The sequence below is a fragment of the Alosa sapidissima genome, chromosome 24 (genome assembly GCF_018492685.1).
Source record: "Alosa sapidissima isolate fAloSap1 chromosome 24, fAloSap1.pri, whole genome shotgun sequence".
NCBI lineage: Eukaryota > Metazoa > Chordata > Actinopteri > Clupeiformes > Clupeidae > Alosa > Alosa sapidissima.
Window position 1 is genome coordinate 17,471,540 of NC_055980.1, and position 7,974 is coordinate 17,479,513.

The following is a 7,974-nucleotide window of genomic DNA, read 5'->3' on the forward strand; positions in this document are numbered from 1 at the left end:
CAGTCTTTGCAGTGTACAGTATCGGCTTACTGAGATAAGCAGAGAGAACAGACCATAGTCAGCAGCAACGCATCACAGCCAAATGCAACACAAGTGTTCCAAAAATGCAGCTGACGTTAAACAAATGTGCCAGAGGCCATTTGTTCATTCAAATGTTGGGTTTCATAATTTTCCCTAGAAAGGGATTTGTCATTTCAAGAGGTCATTGCATGTTCATCCACTTCACAGGCACTTCATGAGAATGCACTGGTCACTGGTCTGTCTGATTTCTCCTCTTTGATTGTTACAAAGATGACTCTTCAAAGGATGCCTGTTGAATCAGTATCAAGTGCAATATTAGCAGAATGTCTGATGTCTTAAATTGGCAGTATAGACCCTTTCAACAATAAAAACAAATCAGCTTTCAGAAGGAAGACATGTTCCTTTCTGGTCAAATTTCACAGCTTCTAAGAAAGGCTATTGTCTTCGTGTAAACCGAGTTTTGAACAGAGAAAAAAAGTTAGGCTACCATTAGGCTACATGCAGGTTCTCCCATAACGTTATCGATACAGATCAATGCACCAAATCAGGGCGATTTTAGCGAAACAACGTTCCTGTGACAGGCTATCAAATATTGAACAATGGGATAACGTTTCATCATCACCTTTATTGATGCCTGAAATGTTGGCATTGCTGAAATACAGAGATGTAGCCTACTGAGAGGCAGCTGCAGACAACGATGTTCAATGGGTTCAACTTGTCCCTTGCCTACCAGCTGGATGTAAACAAAGCTATAGAACCTAGAATACGTCACATGAAAAACGTTAATAGACCCTTTCAACAATAAAAACAAAAACAATGCTTGAACGTTCTATTTGGGCCCCAATCTACTTCCTCTGCATTAAGATAACATATGGAATGTTAAAACAGAAGTATTGTGGGGCCAACTATGATGCTGATAATGGAACTCTCTTGAAAGGGTCCATAGCTCTGTGAAAGGAAAAGCGATTTGTCATCTTTTAGTCCAGGGTTGGGTAGTATGCAGGGGCAGAGCCAGAGGGGTGGCTCTGTGTGGCACAGGCCACCCTTGAGATTCGATTGTAGTCTACGATTGGCCATTTACATGGTCTAAGGCAGGACCTTTCTTGATGCACTTGCAGCAGTTTGAAGTATCAGACATCAGAAATGTAAGTGGCAAACACGCTTGCCTTTATTGGCCTACAGGCTACTGCTTGTGCTAACACGCAAAGATATCTATTTATTGCATCTGCCAGTAAATCTGGATTACGTAATCTGGATTACGTAATCAGATTACAAAAATCAAGTAACTATAATCAGACCAGATTACAATAAAAAAATTGTGTAATCAGATTACAGTTACATTGTTGGGGATTACCTAATTACATTTTATCATGCAAACAATGCAACTTTTTTATGATAGCCTAGCTATCTTTTAATTTGACAAGCTTCGGGCTTGCCGGTTCGATCCCCGACCAGTAGAAAAAATGTGGGCGGGGAAGTGGTTGAGCACTGCTCTCCCATGCCCACATCCACGGCTGAAGTGCCCTTGAGTAAGGCACCTAACCCCTCACTGATCCCCGAGCGCCGCTGTAGCAGACAGTGTGTGCTTCACCTCACTGGTTTAGTGAATGGTTGGAGTAAATATGTGGCAGGACCTTTACTTTCTGAAGCTGAACTTTCACACCTTTGGCCCAGGGTATCTGGGTTTGAGTCCAACCCGGGTCTTTTCCAGATCCCACCCCAACTCCTCCTTGCGCCCCATCTTTCCTTTGAACGAAGGTTTTAAAAAGTCTGCCCTATGCTGGATAAGCGGTTGTGATTGATTCTTGAGTTTTCAGTGATTTTGGAAATTGCAGTGAATTGAAGAATTGCCAGAAGAATCAGAAGAGCCAATTCAAAGCTCTCTCATCCAGGCTATAATAACCTAGATTCTAGAAGATGAAATAAGAATTTAGTCTCTCTCTCATCTAATTTTTGCCTTTTCAAGGTATTGATAAGCACCCCCAGGATTGCTGCTAGATGTGTGGCCCAAATGTGGGCCCTATGACAGAAAAGAATTATGGGCCAGCAAAAATGCTATGGGGGTATTTGCTAAATTGAGACTTAAAATATATTATATTCATTGATTATAGCATATTACAATACAGCCTATGAAAAAACTAGATTGGTATTCAACATTTTTTCCTAACACAATTTTAAGCAAGTCTAGCAGCTTTGAATAATGTAAAAGTGACTACTGTTAAACTCACCTCAGCATGACATTTACTGAGGGTGAAAAAAATTAACTGAACATGACAGGACATGAAACTAGCTTAGCTGCCAGAGCTACGTGACTACCTGCAAAGACTAGGTGACAGTATAAACAAAATGAAAGCAGTCATAGAAAAACAACCTTCCTACTGTATTTGTGTGTGTGCGTGTGTGTGTGTGTGTGTGTGTGTGTGTGTGTGAAAGAGACTGTATATCTTGTATTCCTTCCTACTATTCCTCAAACTGCTCTAACCTGCTACAGCTACGTGACTACATGCAGAGACTATGTGACCGCATGCACAAATTCAAATGAAATTAGACATCGAACCACAGCCTTCCTATTTGTGTGGAAATAGGCTCGACTAGTCCACTGTTAAAAAAAAATCTGAAAAACACTTTCTTGAATTTCCCCTCGGGGATCAATCTATCTATCTATCTATCTACCTAGGGCCCCTAGTTATCAGTCCCACTTTCCCCCCCAGTCCGACGCCCCTAAGCTACCCCCCCCCCCCCCAAGGGCCGTTTCAAGGAATTTGGGGGCCCCAAGCAAAATGGACATGGAGCCCCCCTCCCACCGCACGCAAAGCCTACAGGAACCACCGCATAGCCATACAGTTTAAGTTACCCACAGTTTATATAAATACAAAATTTTGACAGTGCAAATACTGCAGTTGCATATATATACTGTGCATTAGTTTTGAACATTTTGAACATTTGAACATTTGCAAAAACACCACCGTACCATAAAATCCAATGTCAGCTTCTTCCTCATGAATGGAGGATGAAGTTGATGTTGTACCTTGGAAAATAATTGAAAAAAAATCTGAAATTACCTGTGAAGTACGTTTGAGCATTTCACTGTTAGCATATTGAAAAAGGTCATTAACAGCTCAGCTCAGTGAGAGAAATTCACAAACCTTCATCAGTGGGGGTATCCTTAGTAAGAGCCTGAGGGCTGAGAAATTTAAGCAAAGCACCTTGAGGGAGAAATGATAGCTTCAGCGAAAGTTCTACTAGGAAGACTCGTAGTGTAGCTTACTCCTCCCATGCTTACACAGAGCCAATCTTAGCTTTGCCTACTTTCGGGAAAGCCCTGCAATCTGATCATTCACTCATTCAATCAGCGCTAGCCTATAGGAATTCAGTGGGCTCTTTAAATATGTACCACCTAACACTGCTTCTGCTTCTCAGTACGCTGACTTTGACGTCCCCTCCACCTCCCCTCCAGCCACCTCTGCCAGCAGTCCACGTCCATCGGGCACGGTCTGCCTACCACATCATCTTCCTTCAGCCACCGCCACCAGTTGGTCCCCGTCTCGTCGTGGGGGGTAGGCTCCCCGCCCCTGCCTTCATCCATCGGCAGGAGACGAGATCCGCTCATCGCTGGACGGATCCGAGACGGGGCCTACGCCAAAGACTGTTACCTATTCAGGACTCTATCATGCTTGCATCCAAGCCGTTCCTTTACTAATTAAATTGTTAACTGATTCTATTCTGTCTACTGAGTCTTTCTGGTAGAAAGAAAAGATATGTTAGCATTTCCATAGTTTGATATTTAGAAGGGATGCAGCTTCACAACTACCAATGCTTACTGTAAAAACATCCCAAGCTAATGTTATACATTGACCTAGGCCTACTTGTAGCTTAACATAGCATTTAAGCATTCTGCTGTTTGAGAATTAGACAGACGCACCTGGTGCTTTAAAGACAGTAAACAGCTGGCATGCATGAATACTGCTAGACATGAATGTTCCAGTCTGCTTTGATGCACAGAATTTATCGTGTGGTTTTCCTAACCCCCATTTGGTAAATAGATTATCACGGTCGAATAGTTAGTATAGCAGAGAAGCTATGCCACTTTCATCAAAACCTATTACAAAGCTATAGCAATGTTATGTCATTAAATACAATAAACAGTGATTCTGGAACAGATCTGCGTCTTCCTTATCCCGTTAATAAACATATTACAGTATGTAACCATATTCCGTCAGTTCGAAAAAAAAAATGCGCTAACTGTTCTAGTTTGTTACAAGCAGCATGGGCCGTCAGGCAGGTAGTTAACATAAACATTTTTTGCTAGGCTAGCCTTCCTGCTGCGACATTACACCATTTGTACAAGACAAGTAGAGCTATTTTATCCAGTGTAATACCACTATCTTGTTTTTTCTTGTCATTCTCTTCCTTTCTCTTCTTTCTTATCTGGCTTCCGGACGCATAACTCCGCTTCATTTATGACTGCCGAGGTTTTATATTTTCGCGGCAGCAGAGCTCACGAACCTCTGGCTGGCTGCTGTCAGCGACTACTGAGAGGGGCCCCCTTGTGGGAGATCCCGGTATTGCCGGTAACAGTGTCGTTGCACTTAACTGCAATGACTATCAAAGGGGCGCTCACAGTTTGTCATTGCATTTTATTCTTAACCAGTCGTTGTCTTGGGGTCCCTGGCCAGCTCGAGGCCCCAAGCAATTGCTTGGTTTGCTTGCCTTCTAGCGACGTTTATGTTGCATGTTTAAATATGGAATGTGTTTCTGTGAAACCCAACCCATAGGATTATTAAATCTTGGTTTCAGACAGGGAAAGGCCTCGATAGTATGGAGCCTACAAAGAAAATTATGTTTAAGGCAGGGCCAGTAACTAACATTCAATGGAAAGGACACCACAAGCAAAAACATTTTCCCCATGTAGGCTACAGGTCAATTTTGAGATATTGGTTTATTATGTCTTGTTTCACTGTAATGAAAAGACAAAAATAGTACAACGAAAAACTAACATAACCTGATTCCCATCACAGTCCAAAAAGAATGCATTAAATATGGAATAGGTTTCTGTGCAATCCCAAACCCACATTCTCATCTAATCTCGCTTCCAAATGTGCGTCATCATATTAGTCTAAGCTGAGGTGGACTGAACTGCAAAAGGGACTATTCCTTTTCTTGGTATTTATTATCTAAACTACATTGCAGTCCAAATATCCAAGTCATGCACAAGCAAACCCCATGTAATGTAATGTGAACCAGAGCTTAAACAAGAGTTCCACAGAACTTGCCCCATGAAGACAATGAGCTGGAGCATTGCCAAAGAGACAGTCTTGTTTATATTTCAGATGGCTGTTTCCAGTAAGTAAATCCCTTGAGCAGGGCCCTGGACTTTCAGAATAAAACTATTATCCAAGCAGCTTATATGTAAAGAAAACACATACAAATTAATAAAAACCTTAAACATACAAATGATTGCCTGAATGTTTGGTAATATGGCTGCCGAGTGGATGGAATTGCCTAAAAGGACTTTGGTAGCACTAGAGGGCTTATTAATTTAAATAAGTGCTTCAGTGTATGTAGTCAAGCAGATTGCTGCATGCTGGAAGTAATAGGTTCAATTCTTAAACCAGGTTGAAATATGAAATTGTAGCCCAAGATGAAAACTTTATTGTGTTTTTTCCCCAACTTTATTTTTGGATTGTATTTTTAGTATCTGTCATGACGCAAAGGTGCTGTGCTGCAATCACTGTGTTCAAGAATAGTGTAGAGTAACATTAGTATAAAACATCAGTGTGTTTCATTGTAGCCAGCCCTGGATGGCTAGTATAGTCTTGGGCTGAGTAAGATATCCTTCCCAACTGGTAACAGATGGGGAACTTGTTGAGAGTGATGGATGGATGGGAAGGATGGATGGCAACAACTCAGAAAGTTGAACATTTAGACATTTCTGATTTCTGACAAAATTTGATATTGGGAAGTTTGGTCTGGATTTGTTCCATTGAGAAGGAACTATACCTGAATCAAAGCTGTTCGAACCAATCAAATTTACATTTAGATTTTGCTATCGTGTCTATTATACAAGTAATTTACAGTACAATAACTTTAACAACTAAACAGAAAACAATGTTAAGGCATTTGTGGAGAAGTTTTTTCCTACAGGATTCACAGTAAGCTATTTGTTGCTCTGATTGGTTAGGTTTATCCAAGGGAATGCAGAGGCAAACTCTCCCCTGTATCGGTTGAAACACAATCCTTAATCACGTCCCAATGGAGCAGTATCAGGCTCAAATTCTCACTAGAATTGAGTATGATGACGTGAGGCCAGTATTTCTGCTGTTGGGCAGGTGAATATCTTAGCTAACGTTATGTGTGTAGCTAACTCCTCTATTAAACCTCCAATTATGTTTGTATACTGTAATCCACATGTCATTTTAGGGCTCTGAATGGGATTTTACAAATGAAGAGTTTGGTTCCAAAATGTATCTCCATTAAAACATTTAAAAAAAAAACATCAAAAAGTCATGCTATTTAATTGTGTATTTTAAGTAATATCAATCAAATTGCAGTTGTGTTGTTTTGATTGTTTATTAAGTACTGTGAGTATATTTCACACCTAATCGAATGGAACCAAATTAACTCAAAGAAGTGTTAAAATCAACTCTTAAAGAGTTAACAGAATACTTTGGATTTGATTGCGTAGTAGTCCTGCATCCTGTTAGGTCAGACAGTTCACTCAATCCATTTGGCGAGACATTTGTCTATGATAAGACAAGTACTTGGCCTCGAAGTGAAAAACTGGTCACCCTTCATTTGGCAGACTCTGGGCAGACAAAGGGTCCTTTTCGATAGCAAAGGGTACATATTCATTCGTCTATTCATTTATAAATACTGTACTCCTCTATAAATGCAATTTCTTATTCATTCAACTATTCTCATTAACCTTCTTGCGTGACTTCTGTACCATTTCCACAGTGCCAACATTAGATTCTATACAGTAAAACTGGGCTTGTTAGACAAAGGATTAGCATGGCTAAATGGCTAAATACACAGACCCATACGGTGTTGAAAGCAAAGTCCCTGCGGCACTGGAAAAGAGAGCCACATTCCCTTATTTTTCGTATCTTTTCTTTTCTTTGGCTGCCTGTCTTTTCACACAGATAGGGTGTGTGTCTCTGTCCTTCCAGACGAAGTGTTGATAGATAGATAGATAGATAGATAGATAGATAGATAGATAGATATTCATCCCGAGGGAAATTTTAGGCATCCAATAGCTTATATAACCATAACACAATAAACATACACACATATATCTCACATAAGAAAAATCACTCACAGAAATGTTACAATTTTAAGAGTTCAAATTTGCTTCCAGACCAAAGGAACACTCTCACGTGACCCACTCACCCATAATCACCAGTGGGCAGTCTTGACCCACTCACCCATAATCACCAGTGGGCAGTCTTTGACCCACTCACCCATAATCACCAGTGGGCAGTCTTTGCTCAGATGCTCAGAATCCCCAGTAGGAAGCCCGGCCATCCAGAGCAATCCCAGCACAAAGGGCCCGCTTCTCCGAAGCCCGTAACCTTCCTGTAAATGTTTTCCACTCGCCACACACACACACACACGCACACGCACAAACACACACACACACACACACACACACACACACACACACACACACACACACACACACACACACACACACACACACACACACACCACTGCCACCACCACCACCTCCCTGCACATACACATACAGGCACCCACACATATCTGTGCATCTAATATGAAGAACTCCAATGTTCTATGTGCATTGTCACTGTAAAGAAAGGAAAAGTCCAGGCGTCCAATTTATAAACCAAATTACATTACTATTACATAATACAGTCTAGTTTTGAATGAAACACAACACTATTGTGTTCAATTAGTCATTCCAATTGAATAATCCATTTTTTCCAATTGAAA

At 41.0% G+C, this 7,974-nt stretch overlaps 1 long non-coding RNA gene across 1 annotated transcript; it reads right to left on the reverse strand.

Moving 5' to 3' along the window:
• Positions 1–217: 217 nt before the first annotated feature.
• On the reverse strand, positions 218–7,626 carry LOC121700452. Its single transcript, XR_006027235.1, has 3 exons — positions 7,482–7,626; positions 3,168–3,227; positions 218–310 (listed from the first exon to the last, which is right to left on the reverse strand). It is a non-coding gene; the product is annotated as an uncharacterized LOC121700452 (long non-coding RNA).
• Positions 7,627–7,974: the final 348 nt, after the last annotated feature.